This window comes from Malus domestica, chromosome 05, assembly GCF_042453785.1.
Source record: "Malus domestica chromosome 05, GDT2T_hap1".
Taxonomy (NCBI): domain Eukaryota; kingdom Viridiplantae; phylum Streptophyta; class Magnoliopsida; order Rosales; family Rosaceae; genus Malus; species Malus domestica.
In genome coordinates this window covers 6,563,904-6,580,330 of record NC_091665.1, presented here as the reverse complement: position 1 = coordinate 6,580,330, position 16,427 = coordinate 6,563,904, and positions in this window count along the sequence as shown.

Below are 16,427 nucleotides of genomic sequence, written 5' to 3'. Positions count from 1 at the left end.
AGCCAATCTTTTGAAATAGGTCCAATTTTTAGTGACTTTTGATTTTTGAAATAGGTCCAATTTTTAGTCCAATTGGACCCATATAGAAAGCGCATTGGTTTTTGGATTTGGCTCACTTGGATGTAGTATGATCATTAATTGATATGGGTTACAATTTGTATAGATTGGGTTTGTTTAGTCAGGTTTGGTTAGGTTGGAGATGAACGGGCAAATGATCAACCCAACTCAACCCAATCAATGAACGGGTTAAAATTGGGTTGGGTTCAGGCGGGTTATAACTAAAAAAAAAAACCACTTGTTCGGGTTTAAAGTTGGGTTGAACATGGGAGGGTTCAGATTGGAGGGCTGGCTGGCTGGATATGGCCATGGCTTGCTGGCCTGATTTCATATTTTTGGCCCGGTGGGGCCCACAAGTCATTTGGTCTAGCCCTCGGTTGATTTTCATGTCAAAACGAGCTATTATGATCCTTTGGCCAGGTCGGTTGGAGATGGCCTAATGTTATCACTATACTAAAAAAGTCTAAGTTAGATTTTTCCACTCTCTCCCGGACACTACAATAAGAAGTATTATTTTTATATAAATTAAAATAAAAATAAAAAAAGTAGAAACCTTGAGGAGTCCTTAATCTGTTTAATAATTCTAAATGGCTGTTCTTGAAAGACAAATGACAAAAACTCGATTCTTGGTTCTTGGAAAGCCAAAGTAAAATGCAAAATCCCATATTTTAGACAAACAAGAGGGAGCCTTCACAAATGTTGCTTAGGAGAAGTCTCAGCAGTCGGTAGAGCCCCAGAAAGAGAAGGCACCGAAGGGGGATCATTCGGAGCCTCAGCACTAGACAAAACCCTAGAAGGATAAGGCATCGGAGGTTGATCATTTGGAGCTTCATTACGCGGTACAGCCCCAGAAGACGAAGGCAATAAATGCCTTTGGAACAAACCCACAAACCTCTGATGATCAAGTAAAATCTGACCATCAGATTCCTTCATCTGGTCAAGCTTCCTCTTCATGTTTGTAGCATAGTCATGTGCGAGCCGGTGCAACTGTTTATTTTCATGCTTGAGCCCTCTAATCTCCTGTTTGAGACTCATCACTTCTGCCGCCAATGATTCAACTTGGCGGGTTCGAGCAAATAGGCGTTGGGCCATATTAGACACAGAACCTGCACATTGAACACTGAGAGCCAGAAAATCCTTAACAGCCAACTCATCAGACCGTTTGAAAAGTAGTCTATTATCTTTGGGAGTGAGAAGGTTCCTGGCCACCAACATATCGGTCATATCATTCTTCATCACGAAATCCCCAACGGTAAGAGGACCAATAGGGGATAAGAAGGATGAGCGCCGTATGTTATCTGGAGAAGGCGTGGCTACCTCTTCAACAAGGTTCAAGTCAAAATGACGGTCGGAGGGGCCAGACATTTTCAAAGGTGTTGAAGAGAGAAAAGGTCGGACAAATCAAGATCTTAGAAGTGCAAGAAGGGAACTTCTACTGGTGGAGATTCAAGTGTGCTTTGGAACTTAATGCCAGCCTCTATAAAAATCTGCACTCGACGGAGCTTCAGAAATCGAAGAGGCGCCTGCTCAGAAATCGAAGAGGCGTTTACTTTCTCAAAAGCTGGGCTGCTCAGAGATAATGAGGGCCGATCTCAGAAATCGAAGAGGCGTTTGCTTTCTCAAAAGTTGGGCTGCTCAAAGACCATGAAGGCCGATCTCAGAAATTGAAGAGGCGCTTGCTTTCTCAAAAGCTGGGCTGCTCAGAGACCACGAGGGCCGATCTCAGAAATCGAAGAGGCACCTGCTTTTTCAGCCTTGTCAGCACCTGTCACATACACACTCAGCTTTGTAGAAATTATGGGCATTCTGTCGAAGATTTTTGGTGAAGTAGAAAGCACGTGAATCTTACTGTTCAATCATCCACTTTCCACACACAACATCAACTCATGGGTACCACAGATAACTTTTCCAAAGATCTCTGACAAAGTTTAGACACGTGAAGCTTGCAGCTCCCACTACATCGCTATGACCAAGAAGGGTAAAAGAATAGCAAAGAAACAACACTAACAAAGTTTAGACACATAAATTTTGAAGGTCTAGCTACCATATTATTACCCACAAGGGTAAAGGAACAACACCACTACTGGATAATTGGAAAGTCCCTGTGTGTCAACCTCTGTGCTCCGTGGAAAGGTAGACTAGCAAACATGCCCAACCTTTACTCATATTCGAGAAAACATTCCCAACAAGATTGCTTGCTCCAAAATCGAAGAGGCACCGCCTTCCGAATCTTGAAAGCCAGACTCCCAACATGATTACTTTCTCAAAAATCGAAGAGGCACCGCTCTCCGAATCTCGCGAGCCAGACTCCCAGCAGGATTACTTTCTCAAAAATCGAAGAGGCACCGTTCTCCGAATCTCGAGAGCCAGATCCCCGACAGGATTGCTTGTTCGAAAACTGAAGAGGCACCGCTTTCTCAACTTTGAGAGCCAGATCTCCTTGGATAAAGCTTGTCTGTAATCTTCACACGCAACATCAGCTTTCCAGATACCACAGACCACTTTTTCAAAGTGCTCTGACAAAGTTAAAACACGTGAAGCTGGCAGCTCCCACTACCGTGTTATGACCAAGCAGGGTAAAGGAATAGCATTACTACTTGTTGTTAGGGAGACTCCTATATATGTCAACCCTTCCTCATATTTGAGAGGGCACTCCCAACGAAGCCTCTCGAAATACTCAGCTTTCTTTCCCCCCGATAATACCTCTGCAAACAAGCTACACCAAAGCAAGAATATCTCATATCATCAGGGTTAAAAGCAAGAGTATCCCATATCATGCTTTTTCCCTGTCTTTTCCTTTGGCATTGTTCTTACCTGCAAGACAAGGAGAAAGAGAGCAATCAGTCAGCACTTGGAATCAAGCTTCCAGTCAGGAACTGACTGCCTGGAACCCCTTACCTGATTACTTACCTGACATTGCTCTCGAGTACTCATCTTCAACATCTTATGCTTCTAGAGAATATACCACATCTGCCTGAGGAACAGATAGGACAAGTGAGAAGGATACAAGGAAGCATATGGAGACAAGTGTAACAGAACACGTGTCGATACATCCACTACTTTGTCAACAACAAAAGTATCACATATTAGCAGGGTCGAACGTACTCTAAATTTGATAGACTTGTTTTGACCCTCAAATTCTTCAGTCAGCCTTATACTCTGGAGGAAACTAGAAAACCCTCCAGCCCAGTTCAAGAATAAGCCTGTGGAAAGTTACTTCTTCAAAAGCAAAAGTATTTTATATCATCTCTTCTTATTTTTCTTCTCTTTATCCTTCATGCTGCTTGCAAGATAGGGAGAATGAGAACAATCAGCAGGAACTCGAAATCAAATCTGGGACTGATTGATTGGATCTCTGATTGCTTACCTTGTCTGTCACCTCTTTTAGCAGATCCCCTAGCTCGACGACTTGGGGGACTCCTACTACATGGTTTGTATCGTGCTTGACCAAGCCTGAAACTACAAGTAAGCTTCAAGTGAAATTGATACATTACCTTGTGCATCTCCACCAGTTAAAGATACCACCCCTAAATGGAGGAAGAGTACTTCTAGAGAAGATGTCACATCTACCTATAAGACAGATAAGGCAAGTGAAGACGATACCACACTTCGGTACTTAGAAGTTTCGTGATTACTCAACGGCTTAGATCTTGCAAGTCCCCAACCGAGGAGCTTCCCTTACTCGGGAACTTAGGGGAGCACTGTTTGTACCATACTTGACCAATCCTGAAATTACCGAGCACCGGTCAACGTTATACCGTCAATGACCCATAATAGTTTCCTTCCAACCAGGAGGCCAATCACAGAGCGACACGTGTCGACATCAGAAGCCAATCATAGCGCGACACGTGCCAACATCGGAAGCCAATCACAACACGACACGTGTCAATGTCAGAACAAGGCTAGAAACTCTCTTCTATAAAAGGAGACCATTCTCCCACAATATTTCCTAATGTCATTTGTACTAAATCATTCATTTGTACTCACTAAAGGAGAGATTGAACCTATGTACTTGTGTAAACCCTTCACAATTAATGAGAACTCCTCTACTCCGTGGATGTAGCCAATCTGGGTGAACCACGTACATCTTGTGTTTGCTTTCCTGTCTCTATCCATTTACATACTTATCCATACTAATGACTAGAGCAATCTAGTGAAGATCACAAACTTAATACTTTGGGTTGTACCAAAGTCCTCACTGATTTTGTGCATCAACAATCCTTAAGTCCTTACCTTTTTGCGTTGGTAATGGATAAGTTAATAGGACATATTCAAGATGATAATCCTTGGTGTATGCTTTTCGCAAACGATATAGTGTTGATAGATGAAACTTAGGAAGGGGTAAATGCGAAGCTTAACCTTTGAGAGAAGTGTTGGAATCTAAAGGTCTTCGCCTAAGCCGATCAAAGACAGAATATATGGAGTGCAAATTCAGTGCAAATGGAGGCCAAAATGAGTTAGGGGTGAGGATCGGAGATCAGGAAATACCAAAGAGCGACCGTTTTCGCTAGGATCTATCTTGCAAAAGAACGGAGAATTAGATGGAGATCTCAACCATAGAATACAAGCTGGATGGATGAAGTGGAAGAGTGCATTCGGCGTGTTATGTGACCGTCGTAGGCCACTGAAGCTCAAGGGAAAATTTTATAGGACGGCAATAAGGTCGGCGATGCTGTATGGAACAGAATGTTGGGCGGTGAAGCATCAACACGTACACAAAATGGGTGTAGCGGAGATGAGGATGCTTCGTTGGATGTGTGGACACACGAGAAATAATAAGATTAGGAATGAGGATATCCGAGGTAAAGTAGGAGTAGCCAAAATTGAAGGAAAGATGAGAGAAAATCGGTTACTGTGGTTTGGACATGTGCAAAGAAGGCCTATTGACGCTCTGGTTCGAAGATGTGACTACGGGACAGAGGTTCATGGCCGAAGGGGTAGAGGAAGACCTAGAAAAACTTTGGAAGAGACCCTAAGAAAAGACTTAGAGTACTTGGATCTAACGGAGGACATGACAAAAAATCGAGCGCAATGGCGTTCTAGGATTCATATAGCTGACCCCACTTAGTGGGAAAAGGCTTTGTTGTTGTTAGCTTATTAGCATTGGAGAAATTTCACCCTCTCCACATCAAGTAAGGAATAACCGCAGATTGCGGCGGCGATTTGTAGCGAGTGACAGCGTGAGCCGAAGGGAGGTGAGTGTGTGAGTCTAAGATTTGCAGCCGGGAGAACTGACGAGTGATGCAGCATTATTTGATTTAGTCTTTATTGAAATTACACAACACTCCCAATTATTAACGGTTGTTAACAGTTCACATGTAGACCTGAAATTACTCATTATTTAATAGGCGATTAATGGGTTCATCCACTAACGACATGAACCATTAAGCATTCCACCAAAATGCTAATTATAACGGGTGGGCTATGCCAGGTTAATGAGTTGGTCTAAAATGTCACCCTTAATTTCTTCCACTTATATTATAACATGTGGAGTACTGCTTGAATACTTCTTATTATATTATAATATGTGACGTACTGCTTGAATACTCGACATGGAGTACTACTTGAATAACCGACACATGAAGAAATCTCTCCTAGAGAGTTTAGACTTAGAGTATGGAGGTGGTGAAAAACAGGCATATATGTATATTATTAAATTCTAATTTGAATTTTTGTTGGTAAACTGGAAATAGTATTCTAGGGCAAAGGCCAACAAAGTACAAATAGCAAAATACACAAGCGGGCCCAGTTACAAGATTATCACAAAGACTAAAACAACAGTTTTGAGCCTAGAAACAGACAAAACAAATAGAAAACCCCTACATTCCTGCAACCATCGCAGTCATCGACGCATAGCCGAGAAACTGCTGTAGACCAAAACTTCAACCTAACGCCATAGATCCAACCAATCAAATCCGCAAGAGTGAAGGAGAAGACGACTCCAACAACATCCAAAGACCACCCCAAAGATCAGCACAACAACTAGAAATAGAAGCTAGTGAGAGATAACCCACCAGCAACAAAGCCACCGAAGACAAATCCATGAGAGGTGGTGGTGCGAACACCCGAGCCGGAGCTCTACGCACTTCCCGGGAGAATCACGTCAAAATGCGTTGATGGTCCAAAGGGCCGGTGGCGGAGGGGGAATGGAAAAGTAGAACTAACCTCACACACAGGCAAGAAGAAACTCTCATAGCAGGAAGAGAAAACCTCTCACAAGACGGAGAGAAGCCTTTACTTTTAAGAGTGTTTAGCTATTCTAATTTGAATTTTTTACAGCGTGTACGAAACAAGGAAGGGTAAGGAATGCACAATTGTTTGGAAGTACATTTATTTGCATGCAAAGCGCTTTGTTTGAGTTTGAAACGTGAAATCATAAGCGTACATGTTCGTCCTGGTACATGGGGTGGGGCACAAAGCAAAAGAATATGGCCTGCATGTTAATCGCCTGAAATTTCTATAGTAATATTTAACACAATCATATATATATGACCATATATGGTACATACTGCGAGCTTTACAACTACTGTAATATCTTTTAGTAGGTAGATTTCTTCTAAAGTTTTAGTAATGAATATTGATCACGTTATCACAACCCATGCATTTGAAGAAATACATATATAAAATTTGCTTCTTCTGATAAGGTTTAGCTACTATCTATATAACATATAATTTGTCCACGTATAACTTGGACAAAATTAAAATTATTCACCAGCCTTGCAGTACACTCGCTATTTGTCCATACATACATACATACATATAAATATATACACATAACTTGGACACAGGAAAAAGTATATTAGTATCCTTTGCGGTCTTGCTATATACACACACATAATATTGTAAAACTAAAAACTAGATCAATACATATTGGTTACTAATAAGAATTTTGTAGATGAAGTATATAAAATTACTGTTACATTAGATCGTGGCTACGTAACACTGAACAAACTCATTCTCTAAAGGGATTCAATTTTTTTTTTTTAGAAATCAAGACTAGTTGTGGGGCGCACTCGATATCAAATTTTAATGATATGAAATGTCTATTGTCCAAGTTGTATTTCATACATCATCTTTGTAAAATATTAATCAAATAAAAAAAGTTTGCGACATTTAATTGAGCTCGAAGAAATGGTCGAACACTGTGTTTTAAAAAACATTGAAATTTCATAATGACATCCTAATGAGTAAGTTGTTTTTTATTGAATTGATTTTTCTGCAAGGATGATTTATGAATGTAGACTAATTGATGATTTGGGACAGTTAAAATTCAATACAAAAGTGGGCTTCACAACTCGTCTTTATTTTTACATATAAACAGGATTCCCGTTAGAGAATGGGTCTGTAATAGTAAATACACTCAATGAAATATCTCTTTACATTGCAACGAGACATTTTGACATAAAGTTTCGTATTGGTTCGTAGAGTGAATACATACCAACTGTTGTTGACCGAAGAGAACAAATATCAAATTGTGTTAATAACTAATGCGTTTGATCTGTCCCATATATAGTTGATTCCACCTGTTTTTTTTTTCATTTGAACCGAGAGTAAAGTTGGGAGCAAGGGAATGCATTTTGGGCAGGCTAGCTTTGTTACCAATTAATGATGAGAAACATTTCACATCAGAATCAAGATCTGTTATTAAGGCCATTAAATTACTTGGATGACAAAACTCTGGCTTCAACTAAGCAAATGAAGCATTCTGCGTTTGTCAAACCTTAAAAGTTTCCACGCTTCCTTTTGATTGGATAACAAAATCCTTACATAGTTCAATCCAGGCAGGTTTGCCAAGGCGGCTCTTAGAAAATCAAATCAAATTTCGGTCTTTATTTATATGAAAAGCAATGACGCGTCTAAGGATATCCATCATCACACTTTTGTATAATGCGTGCACTCCATTGGCACACTCAGAATATTGCAATAGGACCAGAAAATTAGCCAAGCAATGGCTGCTATAGGCTTAAGAGCATGGAATATTTCAATGCAATTCTTTTTTATCATGTCCCAATTTTTAAAGGGAATGGCTAGATACATTTTCCTCTTATTTTGTTTTATTTCATTTACCATTTTGCGAAGTGGTTTGGAAATTATAATTAGGGTCGGTCTACAATACCTTTTAAAGAAAATTGTACTGGTATCTTTTAATTTGATGGATGATTGTGTACAAAAACGTTAGAGAGAATTATGTTCTCCATCTCCAATACAAAGGCATATGAGATGGATTTACAAATTTGTACTTAATAAAAGTCATTTTACAAAACCATTCTCACATGCTTATGTAATGGTTGTGGATGACATTTTGTATTCCCTTTTTGTCATCCATTCTTTAATATTCTAGCTTCAATCCCTTGAGTTGTAAGTTCCTCACCCAAATATATCCTTAATTATTACCAAGTATAGTCATTATACGCCACACTCCAGGTCATGCATGTCCCAAATAGTTGCCAAGATTCCAGTGGTATATCATCAATTCACATGCATCCTTATCAAAGGAAATCATACATATAATATAATATAAAAACTCATGGGCACGCATTATGTTCATTGTCAGTGTAAACTAATGAAGGTTACTTCTGATTGTAGCTTATACGTTCATGATCCACAAAAGGAGAAAAAAAAAATTAGAAATGCATGTGTAATTTTGATCATGTATTTTATTTTTCTCCCTGTTGAGATTCGAAGGGATTTCAGTAGAGCTATAATTTCATTTCATGGAGTTTGATAAATTAGTTCTAAATGTTTCCCAAAGAGTCCACTTACTCTTGAGTGGATTCTCATAAAATTTCAAGGGATTTTTATCATAGATAGTCCCTGAAATTGATCCCTCCCATTAAGATGGTCCCAAAAAGTGAAAATTGATCAATGTAATCCCTGAAAATAGGTGTCACAAATCAATGTTATCCTTTCGTTAGAATTTCTTTAAAAATTTTGTTAAGTGCTAATGTGGCATATAAATAGGTCCCACAAATATAATAAATATTACCATGTGAATAAAAAAAATCTTTGAATAATAAAAAAAACATTTTATTTTTACAAAAAAAAAAAATTGATTGTTCACCATCTTCTCTCCTCTCCCACCGAGCAACCACTACAGCCCCACACCACCCTGTCGACTGCACCTCCAGGTTAAGCGACACCGGAGAGGTTTCAGTTCTATTATCAGCGCCGGAGAGCACGGGGACCGCAAGAACAGGGGTGCGACCCATTGGACTGGCTGGAGCCCACGGTGCCGATACGATCACGAGACGAGAGATGTAGGTTGGGGAGGGCATGTGGTTGGGCTTGAGTGATCAGACAGGTGAAGGTGGAGGTGGTTTCATTAGATGGCGGGGAAAGGTTGGGAGCAGAGGAGGAGCAAGAGGAAGACATTGGTGGTGAGAGGGTGGTGGGTTTGGTGGTCAATGTTGGGTGGGTGTGGAGGTATATTGTAATACCCTGGAAAAATTTAAATATGTGATTATGTGGAAAAAATTTATCGATAAGTGGAAATGACGAAAATGCTTCTAGTTGGCTAAACGTAATTTTATGAGGGCGTATTTTATCCTCATACATTTTATCATATTTCTTGGCATATTTGGATAGAACTCGATCCCATGAACAGGTAGGCATAAACCGTTCGTGAAGCGGAGTTATAACAAAAGAGTTATTAACGTTTAAATTTAGGGACATTTTTGTATTTTTGACCCTCATTTAGAAGCTCCAGATTTGTTGAAGCTCTGGTTAGTGCCACATGTGTGGCTGAAGGAGAGAAAGGAGAGAAGAGGAGGATCATATTGCCCAATGAGAAAAGGAGGAGAGGAGGGGAAATGAGGGAGAAAGGGAAGAGAGATAACCAGATTCCTTATGACCCGCCGACCCGACCCGACCGGATTCTCCGATTTCGGGCACCGATGACGACGGGGCCGGTGTCAAATTACTCCTCTCTTCAAACCCTAGTGATACCTTCATCAATTACACCCAAAAACTTACGGGTTTTGGCCCTTCTTCATTATGAAACCCTCGGTGTCGCCGGGGTTCATCGACGACGATTCGCCATTTTTGAATGAAATCCTGTCGATCTCCACCACCATTAGACTTCCCTTGAGCCCAGGAACAAAGCTCAAGTCTTGGTTGGGCGGCGGAACACCAGGGGTGAAGGATCGAGACCACCATTTTTTAGGGTTTTTTGATGGTTTGAGGCCAATTTGAGGTGCTTCCCTGCCGAATTGGACTTCGGCCCAGGTATGAAAGTTGTTCCTCTCATTGAAACCTTCAACCCTGTAAAATTTGGTAATTTTTAGAGTTCATCAGAATTTGGGATTTTCCGTTCGCCGAAAACTGCCACGCGCGGCAGCGCGTGGACAGCGGACCGATGCTGCCTTTCTAAGCTAATTTTGATATCCTGAATCTATATTTGAAATGCAATTGGTGTGAATCACTTGTTTGAACTTAGTTAGTGATTGTTGGTGACTTGAATGATTTCAGAAATGAGTTAGAAATTGAATTTGTGAACTACGCATGGCTTGATCCCTTTGTAGGATACGTAGGCAGTCTAACAAGATGGTTACATGCAGCCATAAAATAATCCAAATTTATTATTGTGTTGGATTTCTTTTAAGGAAAGAAATTATTATGGTTATTAGCGTGGAATTTGGTCATGAATTTATTTTGGCCTATCACCGGATTTTAGCTTCCAAATAAGAATTTTTGGGTCGTTACATATATGCATATGGAAATTGCATTGTGTGTTTTTACAGGGCTTGGGTTGCTAGTTGTGTCATTGTAGGAGTCGGGGTTGGGTTTTTGGGGAGGGGAAGAAGATGATGAACATTCATCTTCTTCTTTTTATTTTTAAGTTTTTAATTATAAAAAAAATTAAAAAATTAAAAAAAATTATTTAAATATTTTCTAACTCACATGGCAATATTTAATTAGATTTGTGGGATCCAGTTATGTGTCACATCAGCACATAATAGAATTTTTAACACAATTAGATGAAATGACCGCATTGATTTGTGACACCCCTTTTCAGGGACTACATTGATCGATTTTCAATTTTAGGGTCCATCTTGATGTGATGAGTCAATTTCAGGGACCATTTGTGATAAAAACCCAATTTCAAGAGAAAGAAGTTGAATTTGTTTAAGCATTGTGAAATCTCTCTGAATCCATCAATTTTTTTAAGTTACTAAAAAAGCACTATCAATATGGAAATTGAGGTTCAAAAGATCATTTTTAAAAATAGTGTTTGTCCCAAGGTTTGTATTTCGTATTAATTAATTCACTTTGGTTGGTACGTCGAACTGCATTGATTATTTTAATAAGATATACTAATATGTATATTAGATAATATTGATTATGTTGTCAAGCTATTGACCTGACTATGTCCTTGTATAACAGTCTATGATAGGAGCATATTTATGCAACTTAGTTAGCTTGTTTCTTGGCATTTACTTAGTTTAATTCTAGTTATTTTAGTGCTTTAAGCTATTTTCATGTGTTTGTAGGTTCAAATAACAAAGTTAGCAACAAAGTGCTATTTGGAGCATTTTGGAGCATTTTTGGGCCAAGATTGGATAGTGCAAGCATGAAGACATGAGGATGGACGTTTTTGAAGATTTGAAGGCTAAAAATCAGCATATGTGTGTGCAAGTGTGTTGACCTACAACTCCAAAAATCCACCTATCCACCCTTCACCATAACTCACCTATATCCATCCACCACCATAATTTATCACTCATCCATCAAACCACACTTTGTGCTGCAACAAAGAGAAGAAGGAGGACCCTTGGATGTGCTTGGCATTCAAGTTGGATTGTTGGAGCGTTTTTAGGTGTTTTCATTCTTTTGTTTTCAATGTCTAAATTTGTTTATCTTTGCTTTGTGAGTATGAGGAACTAAACCCCCCTTAGCTAGGGGGGAATTTGAAACCATGTTCATGCTTGCAATATGATTGATTACCTTCAGTTGTGATTTCATAAGTTGTGAATTCAATTTGTTTAACTGCTTGATTGATAACTTATTCGTGTATTTTTATTAAGAGTGCACACTTAGTTTGCATGCATGAATATGATGCTAGAGTATAAGGGAGTTTCACCTAATAGTTACAAACTTATATTCACAAGTAGTGGAGGTCGCTTATAAACGATCGCGTTAAATAAATTCTTGGCAGGAGTTTCATGCTCATCATAGTAACGAATGTCTCGTCAATACTTATAGTTTTCATAATGCTTAATGATCTTTGATTGTATATTTATTGTGCTGTTCACGTAAAGAACTTTTGAAGAATGCTTGAATTGTTGTATGCGCTTTCCCATCCAATTCAATAACTTAAGGAGAACTTGAAGGTTAATTTAAGCGGACTTAATTAACCTGGGGTGTTGAGTTTCATGATTGATCGAAAGAACAACTGAAAATTGGTTTATGTGCAAGTATGTCATGTGTGGAGAAGAACCTCCTAGCTAGCCTTCCATCTATTCAATTTACTCAAATTTGTGCAGATTTCATTAGTACTTTAATTTACTTGTTTTGTTTTCAAATTCGTCAAAACCAAAACCCCCTTTACTTTAAAGTGTTTCATTAGTCAAAATCTGTTTTGATTTGTGTTTTTAGGTGTCCCTAAAGTGTGTTAGAGTCCAAATCTGCCCAGTTTGTGTTTTTAGGCAGATTTGAGCGTTTTTAGCTTGTTTTGAGTCCTTTGAGTTTGTTTTAAGTTCTTTGAGTCTAGTTTAGTGTTTTTAACTTTGTTTATATGTTTGTAAGTCAGTTTAGAGGTTTTAGCAAGCCCTCCTAATCCTCGGTTTAAAACGATCCCTACTTGCATTCTTTACTACAATTTGACAACAAGAGGGTTTAATTTGTATGTTAAGTTAATTTTCGCATCAATCTACATTGACAGTGTAATATGATATTTACATTTTAAATACTAACTTTGTCATAGTAACATCATTAAGTGTTATTAACTATAACCTTGCCATTATTATGCAACTTTGATAATTTTTTACTATTCTAGTGTAACCTTGAACTTTTTTGTGATTTAGGTGGTAAATATTAATTTCATGTTGTAACACATGTAAACGTGAGGGTACGGAGCCTAAAAGTGAAAAACGATGATGTATAATTTAATGACTTCCACTAGTAATTTTATTTAAAGAGAGGGTACCAACATAATCCCATTATAACTGACTATCTTGTAGGCTACTCTTTGAAGTAAGTTAAGGTTCCACTATATATAAATGAATTGATAATATGGGACATGCAAGGTCTATTATTTCCCAAATGTGAGATTCAAACTTTGAACATGTCCCACACGCAGTGGCGGATCCAGGATTTTAACATAGGGTGGTCACAATCAGTGTTCTAGAACTCGCCCTAGGTGGTGAAGGCCCACCCCGATTTTGGGCAAATTGTTTCGAAAAATTGGTCTAGAGCTAGGTGGTTCTAGGTGGCTCTTAGGCGGAGGGCTAGGCGGTTTTTTGGAATATTTTTGGAATGTGATTGGAAAATCATGATCTTTAGCTCTAAAAGGCTCCATCAATATATATGCTCTTCGGACCTCATCTCGAATATTTGGAGGATAATCCCTTTTATTTGACTACCAAAATAAAAAAATGAGTACAACTACATAATGTATAATTCTTGTCATGAATGCAAAACTATCAAGACTCTTGAGATTTACATAGATAAACACTATGTTGATCACTTGAGTGACAAGTCCTCACAACATGCACTAATAAATAAACCAAGCTCCCCAAGAAAAACTTGCATAACCCTAATTAGGGTTTTGGCATCAAAATGAAGAATGGAAGATGTTTGCGAACCTAGAGGCTAATCCCTAATGCCAAGAAAGATACAAGCCCAATAGGTAATAGTAAGCAAGAAGAATAGCGATGAGGAGGGTAAGTTAAAAGTTTATTTTTATTTTTTTGCGTAAGTTAAAAGTTTATTACTGGTTGGAAATGTTGAGGAATCCCACTTAATTTAATCTTTTCCTTTTTATTAAAGTCTCTAAATTGTTTTTTACTTTGGAATGATACAAAAGCCCATCACGTGGAGTGTAAAAGATGTCCAATCACAATGACATGCAGTAGACAATGCTTTTTAAATTATTTTTTTATTGGCTTGGCTCAAAATGGTGCATTTTGGCCAAGTCATTTCAAGTCATTTTAAAACAAAAAAGTCATCTTCTTTCTCCTCCTGCAACAGAACGAGAAGTGCATCGGCAGCCATGGCTGCTGTTCTCCACCACCACAACCTAGACTTGGGTGGTCCTCGGAGGTTTCAATAGCCCCTTATGTGAGCTTCTGGGTGGTCTTAGGACCACCCTGGTCCCTTAGTAAATCTGCCCATGCCCACACGTAGTAAATTTTCAAGCCTAACATGTGCCCTGGTCCCTTAGTAGATCTGCCCATGCCCACACGTGGTAAATTTTTAAGCCTAACATGTGGAGAACATATTTGTGTGCATACATGTGTTCATTGGACTTCACATAGAGGTCAACATGTAATGATACCATGAAAAAAAAATTGAGGTTTTACCATAAAACCAATTGACAATATTAGAAGTAACCTAACTCTTTATAGTAAAGCACAGACAATGTCAATTTTTTTCCAATATGAATGTTTAGCCTTTTTAGCTCATTTATAAAAGAAGAAAATAATAAATTAAATCAAAAGGTAAATCATTTTGTCACATTTAACTACTAAATAGATTATCTAAGTCGCTCATTGCTAACCAAATATCTAATAAAAAACTAATGAAAATGGCTTGAAAAGTTTTAGTTTTAATCAAAAACCATGTTATAAGTTTTGTTTAATGATTAGTACAAGACCCATATTAAAATAGTCCAACTAAAAATGGCCCAACTATAATAAAGGGTAAATTACATAGTAAACTTTCAAGTTTGAGGTCTATTACAACCTCATACAACATCTTTGAAACATTTCACTTTCATACCTCAAGTACTATTTTATTTCAATATAATACATCCGTTAAATTTTTCATCCAGTAATCCGTTAAATGCTGACATGGCTGCTACATTTGTGCCACATGGCCAAAAAAATAATTTTTTAATTTAAAAAAAAAAAACCTAAATCTTCTAAATAAATAAAAAAAAAAAAAAAACCAAAAACCAAACCCCACTTCATCTTCCCTCCCTTCTTCCCCCCTCCCCCCCCCCCCAAAAAAAACCCAACCTGCAACCCAGAAGAAGAAGAAGAGAAAAAAAAAAAAAAAAACATCTTCTTCATCTTCCCCGACCCCCCTTCCTTACAACCCACCCCTTTCTTCCCCCTCCCGTCTTTCCCAAACCCACTGCACCCATCCTCCACATCCTCCTCTGCACCCACCCTTGCACCCACCGTGCACCCACCCTCGCACCCACCCTCTTCCCTCCTCTACACACCCCACTCTTTAAATCCATACCTATTGGGGAAGATGGAATTTGGGTTGCAGGGAAAGGGAGATGGATTTTTTTTTTCTTTTCTGGGTTGCAGGTAGTGTGGAGGGGGGCTTGAGTGAGGTGGGTCGCGAGGTTGAGGGGTGCTATGGTGAGGTTGGTCACAGAGGGGGGTTGGGGGGAGGGATAATCGCTGGGGGTGGGATGGGGGATCTGGGGAAGGGATAATCGTTTGGGGGGGATGATGGGATCTGGGTTTGGTTTTTTTTTTTTTAAATTAAGAAAAAAAAAATTTGGCCACGTGGCACACATTTGGCAGCCACACGGCATAAATGTGGCAGCCACGTCAGCATTTAACGGATTAATGGATGAAAAATCTAACGGATGTATTATATTGAAATAAAATAGTATTTGAGGTATGAAAGTGAATGTTTTAAAGATGTTGTATATGGTTGTAATAGACCTCAAACCTGAGGGGCTACTATGTAATTTACCCTATAATAAATTATGATTTGTCAATTTTACCCCTAACTTTTTTATTTTGAGTTCCAGATTTTCGTCGTTAATGGAGTTCATCGTTGTTTTGCAGACATTCTTCTTTTTCTTTGAAACAAAAATATAGATCGTCATGCTATTTAATTTATATTTTGTATTATTTCATTGAAATGTGATTGTCATTATTATTCATAGTGTATTCGAAGTACTGTTTTTCAAATTTTCTCGTCAGTGGAGTTCATCGTTTATTTCTCCAGAAAATAAATTTTAGATCTGCATGCTATTCAATAATAACGACGAGTCACTGTTTCTGGACTGTAAAAATAAACTGTTTCTGGAATCTAAGTCACTGCTTCTGGAATATAAGTCGTTGTTTCTGAAATCTAAGTCGCTGTTTCTGGATCCAAATGAAATAGATTTCTTAAATGTAAGTTAGAAAAGAAATAGTGAAATTCACTGTATTTGGATTCAAAGCAAAATAAGCATCATGTTTCTT